Source organism: Dysidea avara, chromosome 15 (assembly GCF_963678975.1).
Source record: "Dysidea avara chromosome 15, odDysAvar1.4, whole genome shotgun sequence".
NCBI classification, from domain to species: domain Eukaryota; kingdom Metazoa; phylum Porifera; class Demospongiae; order Dictyoceratida; family Dysideidae; genus Dysidea; species Dysidea avara.
The window spans coordinates 6,893,299-6,915,598 of record NC_089286.1 but is presented as its reverse complement, the minus strand read 5'-3'; the positions used below and the strand labels follow the sequence as shown (position 1 = coordinate 6,915,598).

The 22,300-nt window shown below is 38.0% G+C and overlaps 2 long non-coding RNA genes across 4 annotated transcripts; one reads left to right on the top strand and one right to left on the bottom strand.

Moving 5' to 3' along the window:
• Positions 1–6,170: 6,170 nt before the first annotated feature.
• On the bottom strand, positions 6,171–9,522 carry LOC136245947 (uncharacterized). Of its 3 annotated transcripts, none has more exons than XR_010696184.1 (10): positions 7,297–9,522; positions 7,149–7,232; positions 7,030–7,093; positions 6,903–6,969; positions 6,779–6,848; positions 6,652–6,725; positions 6,522–6,600; positions 6,409–6,470; positions 6,269–6,353; positions 6,171–6,214 (listed from the first exon to the last, which is right to left on the bottom strand). It is a non-coding gene; the product is annotated as an uncharacterized lncRNA (long non-coding RNA). The 3 variants fall into 3 exon arrangements; XR_010696186.1 differs by having other exon boundaries at positions 7,739–9,522; XR_010696183.1 differs by having other exon boundaries at positions 7,149–9,519.
• A 10,910-nt stretch (positions 9,523–20,432) lies between these two features.
• On the top strand, positions 20,433–22,028 carry LOC136245650 (uncharacterized). The gene is made up of 2 exons (XR_010696036.1): positions 20,433–21,248; positions 21,789–22,028. It is a non-coding gene; the product is annotated as an uncharacterized lncRNA (long non-coding RNA).
• Positions 22,029–22,300: the final 272 nt, after the last annotated feature.

Below are 22,300 nucleotides of genomic sequence, written 5' to 3'. Positions count from 1 at the left end.
TCCCTGTAGAAAGGTCAGCTAGAAGAAGTCACCTTGTAGAGAGTTCAGCTACAAAGAACCATCATGTAGAGAGTTCAGCTGCAAACAAATCACCTGTAGAGAGTTCGGCTATAAACAAATCTCCCTGTAGAGAGATCAGCTAGAAGAAGTTACTTGTATATTGTTCAGCTACAAACAATTCACCCTATAGAGAAAGCAGCAAGAAGAAGTAACTTTGTAGAGTGTTCAGTTACAAAGAAACCACCATGGAGAGTTCTGTAATAAATATATGTATAATTTGTACATTTACTGATAAAATCAGAAATATTTAAAGTACATCTGCTTCATCTTTTCTTCTTCCTGTGGAAAAGAAAAAAAGACAGGTTAAAAAAGTCCCAAAGCCGGCCTATGGCCGGATAGGCCGGCTTTGGGGTATACAAATACAAAAAGAAGTGAAATCTAATCAAAAACAGCCAGCTGTAAAAAAAGTGTGCGGCCCTCAAAAAGGCTATGGTGAAAAAAGATGTGAAATCCAAGGTGGCGGCCAAGAAATGGCTGTGATGGTAGGTTAATGGTAAAAATTTTAACAACGGCAATTTAGATGAATTTTTTGCCAAGACCAAGCGGCACAAAAATTCGCCTGAATTGTTGTTATTAAAATTTTTACCATTAACCTACCATCACAGCCATTTCTTGGCCGCCACCTTGGATTTCACATCTTTTTTCACCATAGCCTTTTTGAGGGCCGCACTTTTTTTAACAGCTTGGCTGTTTTGGATTAGATTTCACTTCTTTTTGTATTTGTATCTTTGGGATTTTTTTAACCTATCTTTTTTTCTTTACCACAGGAAGAAGAAAAGATGAAGCAGATGTACTTTAAATATTTCTGATTTTATCAGTAAATGTACAAATTATGTATATAATACATATATTTATTACAGAACTCTACATGGTGGTTTCTCTGTAACTGAACACTCTACAAGGTGACATCTTCTAGCTGCTCTCTCTACAGGGTGAATTGTGACTGGATCTACGAAAACCGTTCTTATCGCCCAAGACAGGAAGTTTGATTTTTTTCACACAAACACAAAGCTTAATGAATGCACTATCAAGTTTCACTGCCACAGTCGACCAGAGTAAAGTGGTCTGCTTTTGCTGGCTGCTTTTCTAGAGCACAGTGGCGAGCCGTACGAGTGGTCTGGGGTCTTGATGGAGCCCTGGCCAACCAGGAGATGGCTGCGTGTGGCTGTACAGCTCTGTGGTGTTGGACAATGACCTGTGCTGTAAATTTCCTTTCATTTTAGCCAGTTCTGAGCCCTGAATGGCCTATAACTTGGCCTAATTCATCCCAGCACGTCTCTTTTCAATTTTTGAACACCATCTTGCCCGCCCTCCAGGGCCCCCGCCTCCCACCTTCTGGAGCTCGCCTTCCAGGGCCCCCGCCTCCCACCCTTCTGGAGCTTGCCTTCCAGGGCCCCCGCCTCCCACCCTTCTGGAGCTCGCCTGATACAGACAACCTCGGTTTATAAACTATCTAAAATGGCGGGAAACTTAGCTGTCGACTACTTCTTCAGTGGATGATCAGGAAGGTAAGAAATTGTTGTGAAACGTGTGAAAATTTGGTATGCGTAGCTACCACCATTGGCCAGCTACAACACACAGAATATTTAAAACCGACGTTTCTCGATACTTTTAAATGGGCGATAAGACCGGTTTTCCCAGAGACAGTCACAATTGTGTGTAGCTGAACTCTCAACAAGGTAATTTCTTCTAGCTGATCTCTCTACAGGGTGATTTGTTTGTAACTAAATTCTGTACAGGTGATTTGTTTGCAGCTGAGCTCTTTACAGAATGGTTTCTTTGTAGCTGAACTCTCTACAAGGTAACTTCTTCTAGCTGAACTCTCTACAGGGTGGTTTGTTTGTAGCTGAACTCTCTACAAGGTGACTTCTTCTAGCTGATCTTTCTACAGGGTGATTTGTTTGTAGCTGAACTATCTACAAGGTAATATCTTCTAGCTGATCTCTCTACAGGGTGATTTGTTTGTAGCTAAACTATCTACAAGATAACTTCTTCTAGCTGATCTCTCTACAGGGAGATTTGTTTGTAGCTGAATTCTGTACAGGTGATTTGTTTGCAGCTGAACTCTTTACAGAATAGTTTCTTTGTATCTGAACTCTCTACAAGGTAATTTCTTCTAGCTGATCTCTCTACAGGGTGATTTGTTTGTAGCTAAATTCTGTACAGGTGATTTGTTTGCAGCTGAGCTCTTTACAGAATGGTTTCTTTGTAGCTGAACTCTTTACAAGGTAACTTTTTCTAGCTGAACTCTCTACATGGTGGTTTGCTTGTAGCTGAACTCTCTACAAGGTGACTTCTTCTAGCTGATGGTGATTTGTTTGTAGCTGAACTATCTACAAGGTAACATCTTCTAGGAGCTCTCTCTACAGGGTGAATTGTTTGTAGCTGAACTCTCTATAGGGTTATCTGTTTGTAATAGAACTCTCTACAGGATGGTGTCTTTGTAGCTGCTCTCTCTATGGGGTGACTTGTTTCTAGCTGATCTCTCTGCAGGATGATCTGTTCGTAGCTGAACTTTCTACAGGATGATTTGTTTGCAGCTGAACTCTTTATATGATGGTTTCTTTGTAGCTGAGCTCTGTACAAGGTAACTTCTTCTAGCTGATCTCTCTATATAGGGTGACTTGTTTGTAGCTGAACTATCTGCAGAGTGATTTGTTTGTAGTTGAACTCTCTACAAGGTGATCCTTCTAGCTGATCTCTCTACAGGATGACTTTTTCTAGCTGAACTCTCTACAGGGTGATCTGTTCATAGCTGCACTCTCTACAGGGTGATATGTACATGTTTGCAGCTGAACTCTCTACATGGTGTTTCCTTTGTAACTAAACTCTCTATAAGGTGATGACTTGTAGCTGATCTCTCTACTGATGACTAATTGTTTCTAACTGATCTCTCTATAGAGTTATAGCTTTCTCTATAGAGTTATAACATGTTTGTATAGCTGAACCCTTTACAGAGTAGTTTTTTTGATTGGTTGCTGAACTCTCCAGCTACACGGTGACTTGTTTGTACTACAGAGTGACTTGTTTGTAGCTGAAGTCTCTACAGAGTGACTTACTTGTTACTGAACATTGCATAAAGTAACTTGTTTGTAGCTGATCTAGATGAACTCTCTGCTGGGTAGCTATTTTGTAGCTGAACCCTTTACGCAGTGACTTGCTTGTAGCTGAATTCTCTACAGAGTGACTTGTTGTCTCTACAAGGTGACTTGTTTATAGCTGAATTCTCTTCAGTGTGACTTATAATGTTCTTAATCTCTACAGCAACATATTTGTAGCTGAACTCTCTACAGGGTGACTTGCTTGTAGCTGAATTGTCTATAAGATTAACTGTTTGTAGCTGAACTCCCTACAGAATAACTTGCAATGTCATATAATTCTGTAATGGAGTAAGTTATATACGTAGCTGAATGCTCTATTAGAGTGACTGTTCTATTAGAGTATCTCGATCTCGCACATGCTACACGTAGTTGGCTTTGGAATCATAACTCAGTGGTTTATATTCCGATTCTTCTGTACTACTGCAAGGAATTTCTATGATAATTATTCCAGCTACACACCGATTTTCAGCTCACTGCTCTAAGCGGTTTGCCTGGTAGGCGTGAAAACTAATAGTTTTTTTTTCATAAAAATCGATCGCGTAATTGTGACACAGTTAGGGTTTTGTGTCATATCTCGATGGCCTTTAACTGGATTCCTTTCAAACCACAAAAAGGCACTCCTACGATAGTTACTCCATCTACATAGCGATTTTCAGCTCATTCCTTCAAGCTGTTTACCCTGTGGGCGTGACAGACCTTCGACCTTATTTTACGCAAATAATTGGTCATAACTCCATGAATGTTCATCGGATTCCTATCAAACTTGGTACTGAGATTCGCTTTAATGAGCCCTTTAAGTGTACCAAATTTCAGCCCGATTAGAGCACGAATTTTCGTTTTATGGCGGATTTTGCAAAGTGTGCGAAAAGAAGAAGAAAAAAACCCAAACTTTGGTCGCTCGTATCTCGGAAATGGCTGGAGCGATTGTCTTCAAATTTGGAATGTGGAGTCCCCGACCTAGCTGGCACTTCTGTAGCAACTTTGGTTTCAATCGGATAAGGAATCACGGAGCTACAAAGGTGTGAAAATCGCGTTTACTTTCTTCCTGTAAATATACTCACGGTGTGGCGCGCCGGCTACTTGGGCCGCACGACACACTACCGTGTGTCTTGATATATAGCCATTAATGTACTGATTATTATTTTGCACACAAATTAAACACCACAAACATGCATACAAATATTGAACCCTTAGGCAAATACATTAAAATAATTATGCAGATTGTTACCTACGGCTAGCTACACACCTATAAACTGCTGTTTATGCAGGTTGCTAACTGAGCTTGATTAAAAGTACATTATTATACTATTGCATAAGCCATAGTATGTACAAGTTGAGCCGAGCCCTGAGAAAACAGCCAAAAATGGATTTTTCCATTCCAGTTAACTATGAAATTATAGTGGTGACAGTATAAAAGTGCCAAGAACGTACATGCATGTGTACATAGTTTGACTCTAATAAAGGTTTGGGAATGGGACCCAACAGATGGTACTAGCTTCCCAATAGAAAATGTATTATAATAGTGAAACTTTTATATAATATAATATATACTATTATTGTGTCAAACATTTGAACGAAAACATTTTGAAATGGGTTTAGTGGTTCAAGCAATACTACAAAGAGTCAAATGTCTATAGAGCTTGTGTATTTCCATCCAGATGTTTCTGAGGTCTCAGCTCACTGCGTACGTACTATATTATAGTGTGTAACAGTATAATATGTATACGTACATAGTATACTGTACCTATGTATTTATGTACTGTATGATAAATCTTTAGCACGTGCAATATATTTCATGACTTTAATAGCTATGTATGTATCATATATTTGAAAATGTTATGAATTGAAGAGAAAGGTTTACAAAAACCTACATTTAGCTTCCTGTAATCATACTTAGTTAAAGTAAACCAATTCTTTGCAGTTATAATTACAGCTCAACAGCACCAGGCTGACAGACTTTAGAAATGTACATACATATACTCTTAAATGAATACACATATGTATATATACACACATGTATTTATATAGCTGCCACAATTATATCTACTTGATTTTACTTCCATTTGCTGTAGCTTTACTTGACAGGTAACATTACTTGAGCTTTTCTTACGGTATGTTGTGAGAGCAGATTTGGTCTCTTCTGATCGTCACTGTTGTGAGAGCAGATTTGGTCTCTTCTGATCGTCACTGTTGTGAGAGCAGATTTGGTCTCTTCTGATCATCACTCTCAGCACAAAACTAACCAAAAACATATAAGCACAACAACTTATAGTTACATGCAATTCTCTCACCATACATTAAGATTGATTGAAAATGTGTCAGACCTTGAAGTAGCTAATGTTCTTTACCTGCAGATTAAAGTGCAGTGGTTAGGTTGTCTTGTACAGTTTTCATAAGGCTCCAAATGTAAGCTATCACAATAGTAGTGAGGTTTAATTATAATCGTTGATCACCAGTTCCTGTCATGCATAGTAATTTAAGTGCTATGCTAGCTAATGTTGCAACACTGGTGAAAGGGAATACCTTCTCCTACTGCATGCCACTGCTACCATAATACTAACGTAGATACACAAGCTGCAAATTAGTTAGTGGATCTGAAGCCGAAAAATATCACCACAAATAACACCACAGGAGAATGTAGGCCCTGAAACGGTACAAAAATCACCCGTAAAATGCTACCATTAAACAAATTACGGTGCATTAATTGGCGAACCCGTTGGCAGTGAAACGGGTTTTTCAAAATTTCCATAGTAGGACTTTTTTGCGAAAGGAAACCCGTAACCTTACCCGCATTCAGATTCATCGTCCCTCGTTATATACCCGGCAATCTAGTAACTAGTAACCCCCTTGCCCTCTACAAACCTTGTACAATGCTCCCAATACGCCTTCCAAGCCTCCCATCGCGTTAAAAGATTGTTTCGAATAAATGTGCACCATTAAATATTCATATGATCACGTGCATAAATTTATTAATAAAATCAATTGTTTTCCAGTTTCTTTACCACCACCACCACCATCACAGTGACTCAACAAGGAGGTCAAAGGGATCAACACTGCAATGGTATTATGACAGATGACAAAACAGTTTCAAAAACACTACTGCTTACTTCTCCAAAAAACTATCCAACTGATTTTTACTCCGTCATCATTTCACTGCTCCTGTCCAGCCTCATTTGTTTCAAACAAAAGTGACTACAGAATTTTAGTCGATTACAAAACAGTTAAGATAAGCATACCAAATGCTTACATTTCCACTTGTTCACTATTCTGCCTGTAGTTACTGCACCATTTGTCAGTTATTTCAAGGGACTACAGAATCACGGCAGATTAAAACAGTTAGATAAGCACACTAATACTTACATTTCCACTTGTTCACAACAGAATCTATTCTACTGGAAGTTTTGTTATTCCACTGCTCTGTTATTTCAACAAAAACGGACTAAAGAAATACGGCAATTAAAACAGTTAAGATAAGCATGCTTATACTTACATTTTCACTTGTTCACTATTGTGCCTGTAGTTACTGCTCCATTCTTCAGTTATTTCACACAAAAAAAAAAGGCACTACAGAATTATGGCAGATTATAAAACAGTTAGATAAGCACACCAATACTTACATTTCCAACAGAATCCATTCTACTGGCAGTTTTGTTATTCCACTGTTCAGTTATTTCAAACAAAAAGAGACTACACATGTACGGCAGATTAAAACAGTTAAGATGAGCACACCCGTATACTTACATTTCACTATTCTGCCTGTAGCTTCAATATTTCACTGTTCCTGTACTTAAACAATAACAGACTAATTCTACAACAGAATTATGGTCGATAACAACACAGTTACATAATCATGCCACCACTTGCATACATTTTACAACTGTAATCATAGTTTTCACTGTTTCACTGCTCTGTTCTCAGTTCCTCCAAATATTCTACAACAGAATTATGGTTGATTACAAAACAGTTACATAGCACGAGAACACTTACAATTCCACTTGTTTACAACCATTTCTATTCTGGCATTATTTCACTGCCCCATCCTCAGTTACTCCAAACAAACAAACTTATAGTCTATAACAAACAGTTAGATAAGCATGATGGCACTTATTCTCGCATGGCCAGACCACTATCTTACTTCTTTGTGATGCCATTAGTTGGTGAGATAGGGTCTGGTGAATTACTGTTGACAAAATGCATTTGTAGGCAAACAGTTACCACAGTTTCTTGCTGTTGTTGCTGGGAAAATGGTATGTAGCAATGGTATCAGCTCTGTTACAAGTTTTGCTGTAGCGTTTATGTCCACCATACTAACATACAGCTAGCCAATGAATCAGTTTCACTGGATATTGGCTGAAAGTCACCACTATACTTCACCAGGCTCTATCTCGCTTACAAACAATGCCACGAAGAAAGAGAGGAGGCGGAAGGCAGACTAGCCACACGAGACTAAGCAACATTTACAATCCACTTTTTCACAGCTGTTGCTATTATTATTATTATTATTGTTAATTAGCAAAGCCCACTAGGGGCAACACGCTAATGAGCATTACAATCACAAATTATATTATATTACTTACAGCGTTCTTAAATGTTTCAAGATCTATTGTGTCGATGTTAGGAATTTGAAGGGCGTTCCATTGATCATGAATAATTGTTTGAGGGTATTTGTACACATCAACTCTTGTTTGCAATTGAGTTAGCTTGAGAGGATGTTGAGCACGGGTGGAGGACACTGGAGTTGGTGACGGTAAGCAATGATCAGGTATTGCTAGTAAGTTCCTGACAATCTTGAATAGGAAGGTGAGTCTAGCAATTGTTCTTCTGTTGTGAAGTGTAGGCCATTCAAGACTGGTTAACATGTCTGTGATGCTATCATAGTTTTGGTTAGATCTGTGCCAGGGTTTGTTCAAAACGAAACGAGCAGCGCGGTGTTGAATCATTTCTAGTTTACTAATACTAGTGTGATGATAGGGGTCCCAGATGGTTGAGCAGTATTCTAATGATGGTAAGAGCAATTGTTTGTAGACGTGTTCTTTAATTTCTGATGGTGCATTGTGAAGATTTCTTTTTAAGAATCCAAGGAGTCGATTTGCCTTGTTACAGATATAATTGATGTGAGGGTCCCATGATAATTTGTGGTGGAGACGGATTCCAAGGTAATTGTGTTCTAATACTGTAGCCAGTGGAATGTCGGACATTTTGTATGTGAAAGTACTCTTGTTATGGTGTGTTGTTATCTGTAAAATTTTACATTTGGAGATGTTGAATTCCATCATCCAGTCAGTTTCCCATCTTGTCAGTGAGTTTAAATCATCTTGAAGTATTTTATGGTGTTGTGGTGTTTTAATGGTTTTGTAAATAAGGATATCATCTGCAAAAAGACGGATCTCACTTTGGATGTTGGCAATGATGTCATTGATATAAATCAAGAATAGAACTGGTCCAAGAACAGACCCTTGGGGAACACCAGATGTTACATCACAAGTGGATGATTTAGAACCTTCTACTATAACTTACTGTGTGCGACCATGAAGAAAGGATTCAAGCCAGTGTAATACATTCCCTCTTATTCCATAGTGCCTTAGTTTGTAGAGGAGTCTTGAGTGAGATACTTTATCAAAAGCTTTAGAAAAATCTAGTATTGCAGCATCAACTTGTAAATTTGTGTCTATTTGTTTGGCAATGTCGTTGATGGTGATAAATAATTGTGACTCACAAGAGTGCTTAGACCTAAATCCGAACTGTCTGTCAGAAAGAATATTTTGATCTTCCAGATGCTTCATTATTTGACTTACTATAATGTGTTCCATTGATTTGCATATTACTGATGTTAATGAGATAGGGCGATAGTTTTTTGGGTCAGATTTTTGGCCTTTCTTGAATATTGGACTGACATAGGCATGTTTCCATTGGGATGGTACAGTTCCAGTTTCTAGCAATTGTTTAAATATGTGAGTAAGCATAGGAGAAATTTCAGCTGCTGTTGTCTTTAGTACAAGTGGATGTATGGAGTCTGGACCAGGAGATTTTGATGGATCACAGTTGGTTAGAATGTTGTAAACTCCTTGTTCAGTGATTTCAAATGCTGGTAGAGATGGATGTAATGAAGGACCTTTGTCAGGAATGGTACTGCTGTCGTCATCAGTTGTGAATACAGATTTGAAATGATCATTTAAAACAGTTGCCTTTTCAATTGGGTGTATTAAAGCATTGCCATTTTCGGGATGTATTAATGTACCAATGCCATTGTTATCTTGCTTACGGGTTTTCAGGTAGTGCCAAAGAGATTTTCTGTTGTGTGATGATGATACAAGATTTGTCACATATGCTTTGTGCTGGTGTTTAAGTTTAAAGTTTACCTCTTTCTGCAGCAATTTGTATTCGGACCAATCAGTGTCACGATGATAGCGCCTGGCTCGATTATACAGTCTTTGCTTCTTTCGGATCAGCCGTTTCAAATGCTATGCCTGTAGTTTATACTGCTCCCATCCTCTGAGATTCCAAACAATGAAGAAGTGATTCTACAACAGAATTACGGTTGATAACAAAACAGATACGATCACATTTTGGAGATACAAATAGGGATTTGACAATATGCCGTGGCTTCCGTTAATGTACGTGCCCTCAGGAATAAATTTATATCCTTTCATAATGCTGAAAATGTCGATTTTTGCTGTGGACACGCCCTCCAACTTCAGTACTCCACATTCCAAATTTGAGCGAAATCGCTTCATGCGTTCCCGAGATATGCGACTTCAAAAATTGGCTTTAAGTTAGTTTCTTCGTTTTTTTCTCCTTCCTCTTTTCGCACACTTACAAAAACTGCTATAAAACGCGAACGCCTTATCCGATTGCCTTGAAATGTGGCACACGGAAGGGGGGTATAAAGGCATATCGCGGTACCAACTTTGGGTGGAATACGATAAACAGGCAAAGAGTTATGAGCGATTATTTATGAAAAATAACACCAATATGTTGTCATGCCTACAGGGTAAACCGCGTATGGGAAGACGCTGATAATCGGTGGGTGAATAGGTTAACTATTGAACCTCAAACCGTTTGTGGTTTGATAGAAATCGAGCTAAAAACCAGGAAGATACAACGAAAAAACCAACAGTGTGTAACAATTATGCAATCGAGATTAGCTAATAAAAAATGACTATTATTATTATTAATTAGCAAAGCCCACCAGGGGCAACACGCTAATGTTCATTACAATTACATACAATACCAATCAGATTGTTCTTAAAAGTGTCAATGTCAATCTTGTCAATATCAGAGATAGATAGTTGGTTCCATTGAATAATTGTTCGTGGTAAGAAAGAGTATTTGTAAACATCGATTCTTGTTGGTAAGTGAAATAGCTTGAGGGGGTGGTTGGAACGAGTGTATGATTCTGGAACTGATAGAGGTATACAACGATCAGGTATGACTATTAACCTTCTCAAAATTTTAAATAGCAAAGTAAGTCGAGTCATTGTCCTTCTGTCTTGGAGACTAGGCCATTCAAGGTATGTCAGCATATCTGTTATGCTGTCGTGTTGTTGCTCACTAGATCTGACCCACGGTTTGTTCAGAACAAAACGAGCAGCCCGATGCTGGATCATTTCAAGTTTGTATATACTTGTATTGTTGTAGGGATCCCAGATGGCTGAACAATACTCAATGGATGGTAGTAGTAGTTGTTTGTATAGGTGGTCTTTAATTTCTATTGGTGCAGTGTGCAAGGTCCTTTTTAGGAAGCCAAGAAGTTGGTTAGCCTTGCTGCAAATATAGTTGGTATGGAGGTTCCAGGATAATCTGTGATGAAGACGGATACCTAGATAGTTATGTTCCAATACTGTATTGAGTGGAATGTTGGACATTTTGTACGTAAAGCTACTTTTGTTGTGATGTAATGTTATTTGTAAAATGTTACATTTAGGAATATTGAACTCCATCAGCCAGTCGCTTGCCCATTTGGTTAAAGAATTTAGATCATTCTGCAGAATGTGATGGTCATTTGGTGTTGCTATAACTTTGTAGAGTAATATATCATCTGCAAACAGTCGTATTTCACTTTTGATGTTCATAGCAATGTCATTGATATAAATTAAGAACAGTACAGGGCCAAGTACAGACCCTTGAGGGACACCAGATGTCACTTCACAAATAGATGATTTGGAGCCTTCCACTACAACTTGTTGTGTTCGACCGTGGAGAAATGATTTCAGCCAATGTAACATGTTCCCTCTAATTCCATAATATTCTAATTTGTATAGGAGTCTTGAATGTGCTACTTTATCGAATGCTTTGGAGAAGTCTAATATTGCAGCATCAACTTGGTGGTTGTTGTCCATGTGTTTAGTAATATCATCAATGGTAATGAATAGTTGAGACTCACAGGAGTGTTTGGATCTGAAACCAAACTGGTTTTCTGATAGGATGTTTTGGTCTTCTAAATGCTTCATAATTTGGCTTACTAAAATATGTTCCATTGTTTTGCAGACTACAGATGTGAGTGAAATAGGACGATAGTTTCTTGGGTCAGATTTTGTGCCTTTTTAAAATATTGGAGTAGGCATGTTTCCATTCCGATGGAACAGTACCAGACTCCAATGATTGTTTAAAGATGTGAGTTAATATAGGAGAGATTTCGGTTGCTGTAGTTTTCAGTACGTATGGATGAATGGAATCTGGTCCAGGAGATTTGGATGACTACTTGCCACACCTACCAGATAAACCGCTTGGGGTAATACCTTGAAAATCGCTGTACAGATGGAGTAATTATATTAGAAAGGTTCTTCAATGGTGTAGAAGAATCAGACTTAAAGCCACGGAGTTATAACACGAAATCCAACTTGGTGTAGCAAGTGCGAGATCGAGATACTCTAATAGAGCAGTCATCCTAATAGAGCAGTCATTCTAATAGAGCAGTCACCCTGAAGAGAATTCAAGAGATCAGTTAGAAAAAAATTACCTGTATAGAGATCAGCTACAAACAAATCATCCTGCAGAGAGTTCAGCTACAAACAATTCACCCTGTAGAGAGATCAGCTAGAAGAAGTTACTTTGTAGGGAGTTCAACTACGGAAAGAGATAGTTCAGCTAGAACAAATCACCTTGTAGAGTTCAGCTACAAAGAAACCACCATGTAGAGAGTTCAGCTATAAACATATCGCCCTGTAGAGAGATCAGCTAGAAGAAGTTACCTTGTAGAGAGTTCAGCTACAAAGAAACCATCATGTAGAGAATTCAGCCGCAAACAAATCACCTGTAGAGAGTTCAGCTACAAACAAATCTCCCTGTAGAGAGATCAGCTACAAGAAGTTTCCTTGTAGAGACTTCAGCTACAAACAAATCACCCTGTAGAAAGATCAGCTAGAAGAAATCACTTTGTAGAGAGTTCAGCTACAAAGAAACCATCATGAGAGAGTTCAGCTACAAACAAATCGCCCTGTAGAGAGATCAGCTAGAAGAAGTTACCTTGTAGAGAGTTCAGCTACAAAGAAACCATCATGTAGAGAGTTCAGCTGCAAACAAATCAGCTGTAGAGAGTTCAGCTACAAACAAATCTCCCTGTAGAGAGATCAGCTAGAAGAAGTCACTTTGTAGAGAGTTCAGTTACAAAGAAACCACCATGTAGAAAGATCAGCTAGAAGAAGCCACCTTGTAGAGAGTTCAGTTACAAAGAAACCACCATGTAGAGAATTCAGCTACAAACTACTGACACTGTAGATACATCAGCGTGAAGAAGTAACCTTGTAGACAGTTCAGCTATAAAGAAACCATATGCATTCTGTAAATAGCTCAGCTGCAAACAAATCACCTATACAGAATTCAGCTACAAACAAATCACCCCTGTAGAGAGATCAGCTAGAAGAAGTTACCTTGTAGGGAGTTCAGTTACAAAGAAACCACCATGCAGAGAGTTCAGCTAAAAACTAGTGACCTTGCAGAGACATCAGCTGGAAGAAGTTACCTTGTAGAGAGTTCAGCTACAAACAAATCACCCTGTAGAAAGATCAGCTAGAAGAAGTCACTTTGTAGATAGTTCAGTTACAAAGAAACCACCATGTAGAGAATTCAGCTACAAACTAGTGACACTGTAGATACATCAGCTAGAAGAAGTTACCTTGTAGAGAGTTCAGCTACAAAGAAAACATTCTGTAAAGAGCTCAGCTGCTAGCAAATCACCCCTACAGAATTCAGCTACAAAAAAATCACCCTGTAGAGAGATCAGCTAGAAGAAGTTACCTTGTAGATAGTTCAGCTACAAAATAAATCACCCTGTAGAGAGATCAGCTAGAAGAAGTTACCTTGTAGATCGTTGAGCTACAAACAATTCTCCCTGTAGAGAGATCAGGTAGAAGAAGTTACCTTATAGATAGTTCAGCTAAAAAAAAATCCCCCTGTAGAGAGATCAGCTAGAAGAAGTTACCTTGTAGATCATTCAGCTACAAACAATTCACCCTGTAGAGAGATCAGTTAGAAGAAGTTACCTTATAGAGTGTTCAGTTACAAAGAAACCACCATGGAGAGTTCTGTAATAAATATATGTATTACATATATAAAAATAATATACATTTACTGATGAAATCAGAAATATTTAAAGTATTCAACATCTGTTTCATCTTTTCTTCTTCCTGGGGTAAAGAAAAAAAGATAGGTTAAAAAAACCTCAAAGCCGGCCTATGTTGGGGTATACAAATACAAAAAGAAATAAAATCTAATCCAAAACAGCCAAGCTGTAAAAAAAAGTGCAGCCCCCAAAAAGGCTATGGTGAAAAAAGATGTGAAATCCAAGGTAGCGGCCAAGAAATGGCTGTGATGGTAGGTTAATGGTAAAAATTTTAATAACAACAATTTAGGTGAATTTTGTGCCAAGACGAAGCAGCACAAAAATTCACCTGAATTGTCGTTATTAAAATTTTTACCATTAACCTACCGTCACAGCCATTTCTTGGCCGCCACCTTGGATTTCACATCTTTTTTCACCATAGCCTTTTTGGGGGCCGCACTTTTTTTACAGCTTGATTAGATTAGAGTATCTTGATCTCACACTTGCTACACCAAGTTGGATTTCGTATTATAACTCTGTGGCTTTAAGTATAATTCTTCTACACCATTGAAGACCCTTTCTAAGATGATTACTCCATGTGTACAGCGAATTTCAAAGCATTACCCCAAGTGGTTTTCCTGGTAGACATGGCAAGTAGTCGTTTTTTTTTAGTTAGCTATTCTCGATTGCATAATTGTTACACACTGTTGGTTTTTTCGTTGTAGCTTCCTGGTTTTTAGCTCGATTTCGTTCAAACCACAAAAGGTTTGAGGTTCAATAGTAAACCTATTCACCCACTGATTTTCAGCTTCTTCCCATAAACGGTTTACCTTGTAGGCGTGACAACATATTGGTGTTATTTTTCGTGAATAATTGCTAATACCTCTTACCTGGTTATTGTATTCCAACCTAAGTTGGTACAGAGATGCGCCTATCTGTGTTCCAAATTTGAAGGCAATCGGTTATGACATTCACATTTTATAGCAGTTTTTGTAAGTGTGCGAAAAGAGGAAGAAAAATAAGAAGACAAAAATGAAGAAACTAAGCCAATTTTTGAAGTCGCATATCTCGGGAACGCTTGAAGCGATTTTGCTCAAATTTGGAATGTGGAGTACTGAAGTTGGAGGGCATGTCCACATCAAAACTCGTCTTGTTTCATCAAGGCAGCACAGAGCTACGGAGGTGCGAAAATTGCATTTTTGTTCTTCCTGTCAATATACTCACAGGTGTTGCGCCGGCTTCTTGGGCCGCACGACACACTACCATGTGTCTCGATACCTATTAGTGCTATTTCATAGTAATAAGTTGCAGTAGTATTCCAAGTCAATAGACAATCTGTGAGACAGCATATCAATCTAGGAGGTCAGACTATTTGAAAGTTGAATTAGAGATTGATTTAAGCAGTATATAAAACTATAAATCTGTACAGTAGGGATGATGAAGGTTTGGGAATGGCCTGTGATAAAATATCACCCAACCTCATGATGAAGTGATAGTATTGGTTACAAGCCCAAAAGTACCTTCAGATCAACCTGAAATGTTTCCATCAAGTAGTAAGTTACAGAATCTTAAAAATATATATTACACAGATTTTCTACTGGATGCATACACTAGTCAAATGTAGCAGCAGAAAAGTAGCTATAGCTATGGCACTACTTCTTTGACAGAAATGCTTTGAGGAAAAACCTTTGGCATATTGATAACCATACAATAAATGGCCCAAGAAGCTGGAGCGCCACACCGTGAGTATATTTACAGGAAGAAAGTAAACGGGATTTTCACACCTTTGTAGCTCCGTGATTTCTTATCCGATTGAAACCAAAGTTGCTACAGAAGTGCTGGCTAGGTAGGGGAGTCTACATTCCAAATTTGAAGAAACTCGCTCTAGCCATTTCCGAGATACGAGCGGCCAAAGTTTGGGGGTTTTTTCTTCGTTTTTTTCTTCTACTTCTTTTCGCACACTTAGCAAAATCCACCATAAAACACGAATACGTTCTCCAATTTGGCACACATAAAGGGCTCATTACGGCGAATCGCAGTACCAAGTTTGGTAGGAATCCGATGAACATTCATGGGGTTATGACCGATTATTTGCGTGAAATTAGGTAGAAGGTCTGTCACGCCCACAGGGTAAACCGCTTGAAGGAATGAGCTGAAAATTGCTATGTAGATGGAGTAACTATCGTAGGAATGCCGTTTGGTGGTTTGAAAGGAATCCAGTTAAAGGCCATCGAGATATGACACAAAACCCAACCTGTGTCACAATTACGCGAATAGATTTTTATGAATAAAAAAACTATTAGTTTTCACGCCTACCAGGCAAACCACTTAGAGCAATGAGCTGAAAATCGGTGTGTAGCTGGAATAATTATCATAGAAAGTCCTTGCAGTAGTATAGAAGAATCGGATTACAAACCACTGAGTTATGATTCCAAAGCCAATGGAATATGCCGCGGTTGTATGGGACCCATACTATCAAACTGATATCCAACAGTTAGAGAAAGTGCAGCGTAGAGCTGCAAGATGGGTTTTAAATGATTTTAGTAGATACAGTTCAATCACAAATATGTTACAACAGCTTTCTTGGCTAAGTCTCCAAGTGCATCGTAAGATATGTAGGCTACAAACACTATTTAAAATCATCCACAATGAGTACCCTTTATCTATCCCATCCTACTATTTAGAAATGGAAAGAGCCACTAGACAATATCATCCTAGACGTTACATTCTTCCTACTTCATCCACCAACATATTTCAACATAGTTTTTATTTCAGATCAATTCGTGATTGGAACGCTTTACCACCCAGATTAATTGATCATGATAACATTGACCAATTTACTAATGAAATCCAGCAAATTTATAGGTCCTAACTTCTGTACGCATGTAATCATTGTAACTATGTTTGTAATTGCTAAATTTTTCCTGAGCTAATCAGCACTGAGTGCTGCCTGCTCAGTAATAATAAATCCCATCCAAAAACAGCTTATAGCTGTAAAAAAAGTGCGCGTCCAAGTAAAGCAGAGTTAACTGCAACAAAAAGTAATGATATCATAATGCGGCCATGTGCGAGGTGTGCAAGTTGTTAAATTAATATTAGCTAATCAGATAATACAATGTTATTGTTAAAGTGTTAATGAGAACTGTGATGCTGCTAGTTTTTAAGTGTGTGAGCATCTTCATAAATGCTACATAAATTTAATTCTCAATAAAGCAATGTGTATAGATTCTCTGATAGTAATAAATAGTTTGAGTTTGGCCACCTTTCCTTTGTTTGTAGCATGCCGTATACAGGAAAGGCGGCCAAACTCAAACTATTTATTACTATCAGAGAATCTATACACATTGCTTTATTGAGAATTAAATTTATGTAGCATTTATGAAGATGCTCACACACTTAAAAACTAGCAGCATCACATAGTTCTCATTAACACTTTAACAATAACATTGTATTATCTGATTAGCTAATATTAATTTAACAACTTGCACACCTCGCACATGGCCGCATTATGATATCATTACTTTTTGTTGCAGTTATCTCTGCTTTACTTGGACGCACACTTTTTTTACAGCTATAAGCTGTTTTTGGATGGGATTTCAATACTTTTTGTTAGAATAAGCAATGCACTGTTGATAACAGTAGGTGAGTTTCCATGGTTTTGACAGAAACCCCAGATTACAGTGACAGAATATTAAAATATAACTGTAATTTTAGTGGCCAGGGCCGCCCACATTGGGGGTAACTGGGGTATTTTGCCCCCTACCACAGCCCGAAAGGGGCCACTTGAATACCTGTTTAAAGAAAGATCGATATACTCTAATAGAGCAGTCAGGATCTAGACCCTTCCTTGCCCCTGGGCCCCTCTTTAACTCTTTTCCCTGGGCCCTCTAATTTCTCTGGACGGCCCTGTTAGTGGCATGCAACTACAGTCAACTAACACCCATTTTAACTAGTACACCCTTAACAACACTTTGCCTTTCATCTTGTACTGCATTGAAACGATCAAGATACTCTATTAGAGCAGTCACAAAACAGCTGTAACACAACAATCAATATTTAGCATAGTTACAACTTCTGCTTAGCATCGGATTGTATAGTTTAAATTACTAGCTACTTACAGACTTTACAATATAAAAATATGGCACTGGTAGAAATGTGACTGTTCTATTAGAGTATCTCGATCTACTTCAAGCATTGACTAATTCAAGTGAAGAAGCTACGTCCCTGCCAAGAGATCTTGTGAAATGAAATGAGAATAGTAAAGAAAAGGCAAGTATGTACAGAGACAATAGAGGGGCGCATAATTATGTCCTGTTGTAAATAAACGCCTTTAAAATTTATATTACTACTAAATAAACGCACCAGAATAGGCTTGTGTGGCTGTTGTCTCCAAGGTTGTCTCATCACTTGTCTTTTCGTGTTGAAGGGATTTAGTCGCAATTGGTGAGTTTAACTATACATGTATTTGTGTTGTAAAACTTAATTGTAAAAAGGCGATTAGCACATATGTGACCTGATCTTGGAAAACCTACCTTTTTGGCACATTGATCAATTTTCTGTTTTATAGCTTAAATAAGGTACTGGGTGCTTATCTATCTTGTGTCAGAATTTCAACTTAATATCTTTAAGCATTCCTGAGATATGGCCAATTTTCTCTCCTGTACATTACAAACTAACTTTTATGGTAATGTATTGAGTTCTGTGAGTGATTAAGGGTGACAAATGGTGACAAACCACTTTGTTTACCAATAATTCCGTTTTTACTATCTAGAATACTTTAAAAGACATTTCTGATAGTTTAATGAAGTATTCTTGGTACATTTATGCAATTAAATGCCATGTATTATTGTCTAAGACTAAGTTCTAGCCATTCCAGCACCTGAACAAATCACCTAATTTGTAAGTTAATTGTTGTCCCACGCATGTGAAATTAATACATGGTCTGATATAATCATCCATATCTCCTAAGATAAAGAAGCTATGGGTGTGAAACTTCACAGCAAGAAGGTTTAATAGTTGCTTTATCCAAATGTGCAAAAAACATTAATATTGAAAAAAATGTTGAAATTTTCAATTGAGTTTTCCCAAAAAGTTTGCTTGTGCCCAAAAGGTAGGTTTTCCAAGATCCGGTCACATATCATGATAAACATGTATTTGTCACAGTACAGTCTCTCACGAAGTCACGATTATTACGAGACATTGGACCAGGGTAAAAAATTTACTGCTATATTTAGAGGTTGTAGCGTTTGTATATCTTAGTATCTTAATAAATAATCCCCCATGATCACTAAGGCCACTCCAAGTCATACCTTAGTTTCTGGTCACTCCCAAGCCTACAAATGGATGCGGGCGGGCGGATGATCAGGACTTCAGGACTATAGACTCTACTGTGACAATATACTGTATGGTATTATTATTTGCTCAATTTAGCAAATTCATGTTGATTTTATACTTAACCAACAACATAAGTAGTTGTGCTTCGGCAAAAAATGCACTAGGAAAGTTGTTGATGGATCATGGCTAGCTATACACTGATGTATAGCATTTAAGTATATATTTATTTATTTATTTAGAATATACTATAGGAAATGTTTTGCTCATGTAGCTACTTATGCTTTCCAAGTGAAATAAATGTCTCATTAGCTATGTCAGGAAAGTATTACTATGACTTATAGCTAAGTTGTTCAAATGATCATGATACACAATGAAATTTAACTTCTATTTTCACATCAGAAATTCTTCATTCAAATGTAAAGTCTTAGCCCACTAGCTATGTGTTTCCAGCTTTCTATTCAGTAACCTTGAGAAAAGTAACTGTCAAAGTTTTGAGTCATTGAGTGCTCCAGACTACTGTTTTTTAGTGATCATCTGGGAATGTTTAAACTATAAGGGTTTCTACTTGCCAATCTAATTTTAGTTATGGAAAAGTTTAAGTTTAAGCTCACCGAATGTTGCCGGCTTTCCATACCCCTGTAGTGTTCAGTGATAAGGAATTTGAAGTTACTAGACTAGTCATTAGAGGACTACATTTGAATTATAAAGTTAAAGCTATGGCCCATCTGCATGGACTAGTAGTTAATGCTACTGAAATTACTTTGGTTACAGAAGCATTAGTAACAGTTATAATCTGAACAGCTATATAATCAAGGACAAAACTAGCTATAGTTAGAAACATTTTATTAGGGTGGCATATATACCTAATATATACCTAATATTAGAGTTAAGAGTAGTGTGACTGCTCTATTGGAATCCCTGAATGCTCTATTAGAGTATATCGATCTTTTGCAGTAAAAATAAGTATCTTGCTGGGTCACGTGCACTTAAGCACCTGTAATATTAATAATAGTCCTCATAAACTAGGGTTTCAGGTTTACCATGCGGGCGGGTGACCAGAAACTAAGGTTTGACTTGGTGTGGCCTAATCACTAATAGTACAGTGAAAGCTGGTCATTATTCAGGCCGTAGGGACAAAATTTTCTGACCTTGCCTTTTAAAGAGGTGGCTGCATTATGCGGCCTTAAAAAAGGTAAGAAGCATGCTGTTCTAACTGGCTATAGACATGGATTTAGTGTATGACAGCGTATGAGACAGTGAGTACTGGCAGCAAGGGGGCAGCCAATCTGTTAGAGCACCAAAAGCACTGCTTCAGACATAGGCAGTTGACTGTCAGCCCCAGGTGTAAAAAGTTTCACTATTGGTCCTTATAAGCTCCTGATGAAGAAAGTGATGAAGTCATTATCCATAGGAAATATTTTTCAGAGTATCCATTTCAGTTCTACAATATAGTAGCCAAGCATAAGATGAACATAACACAGCATTCCAGTAGTTTAGTGGTGACCACAACACTGCCTGAGTTAAACTGTGGTGAGATTTGAGACTACCAGAAGCCCTGGAATGTCTTCAACATATGAAATACCAAATATCTAATACCTGGCTTTCATCCACAGTGGACCTGTCTTGGTGGCCACTTGTACAAAAGGGAAACAGCTGCCACACAGTCTTGCGAGTGAAACAGCTAGTTGCCACACCCCTTAATTATCTATTTGTAAAATCTTTAGCAAAATTGTGTGTGCGAGCAAGTGCGATGTGGCAGTGCCGTGTATATGGTTGCTGCCTAGCAGTGACACATCACGAGTATTGAAGTCACAATGCGTTACTGTATCATCCATCTAAATACAATCTCTGAATGTGTCATTTTGTGTAGAGAGCAATCTTCCACAAGAAGTGACCTGCAGATTTCAGTGTATATTGTTAACCATTAATATTGTTCACAATATTGTGAACTACAATATATGTACAGTGAAACCTCACTTAGTGGCCACCTCTTTAATAAGACCACCTCATTATATTGGCCACCTCTAGTAGGTCCCAAATATAGCTAAGCATTACTTATGACCTCATTAATAAGGCCACCTTGTTATTCAGGCCAAATTTTTTGGTCCCACAGCCTGCCATATTAATGAGGTTTCATTGTACTTATGTGAATTTTTATTTTTCGTAACTTTTCTTCAGGTTTACTGATGGGCACTATGAAGCATTGTTGACTGGTACGTGTATAATGTGGTGACTTGAAATGCTAAAACAGTATGTAGCATGTCTTGTATGTACATGTAATGTGTTGTAATGTGTCCACACATCCACACATCTTAGAAATAAATATAATTGTATTCTCTATAAATAGTCAGTTCCATTGTGCCACTGGGTCATAAGTTGGTTGAGTATGGATCATCCAGGGCACTTGAGTCACATTTTGTCCCGGCCAAGTGGATCTCATCCACTGACAGAATATACAGGATCAGATCACGTGTATAAATTACGGTGGAACTTGTTTATTGCCACCTTCAGGTAACAGTGTATAAATTCTCAATTGGAATTGGCTTTTCAAAAGTGGTTGTCTTTCTATACTAGTGGCCATTAAGACAGGTTGTACTGATGGAGTGTACATACTAGAGATGCAAGAATATCCTCCACTTAGTGTCGTTTGATAGTGATGCAATGGAGACTATGTATTATTGCATTTAAATACTATGCTATTATATTGCAACTCTAGCACGTATTTATAACAGGAATGTTTGTTAACTGTTTAGACATACTGGAGCCACACCCACTCATCTGGATTCTACAAATGGAGTCATACCAACTTGTTGTCATCATACTCACTCATTACTCCCATTGTGTTTGGATGAATATACATGCCGTCATGTGAGACTCGCTACCATGGCGGGCCACTGGAAAACATTTGCATAGCAGTTATATTACAGTCATTATTGTACAATTCTTACATTATTGTTGTGAAAAGTGTTTGGTATTCATGTGTCTCCTCTGTATGTTGTAATTACACGTGTAATTTTGTGTGGGGGTGCTATAAAATGCAATAATGCATGGTGACAATTGTATTAGGCGATTTTGCACACTTCCTTTTAAGCTAGCTACATGTGCTAATTACTCACAGCTTGTGTCAACAACTGGTAACCGCAGTTGTACTCTTGTGTCATTCTTTAAGCCGCGCCCTTAGAGGACAAATTATGTGGGGGCGACTAATTTCAAAACGAAGGATGGTATATGCAGCACCATAGATTATATCTATGGACTATAATCT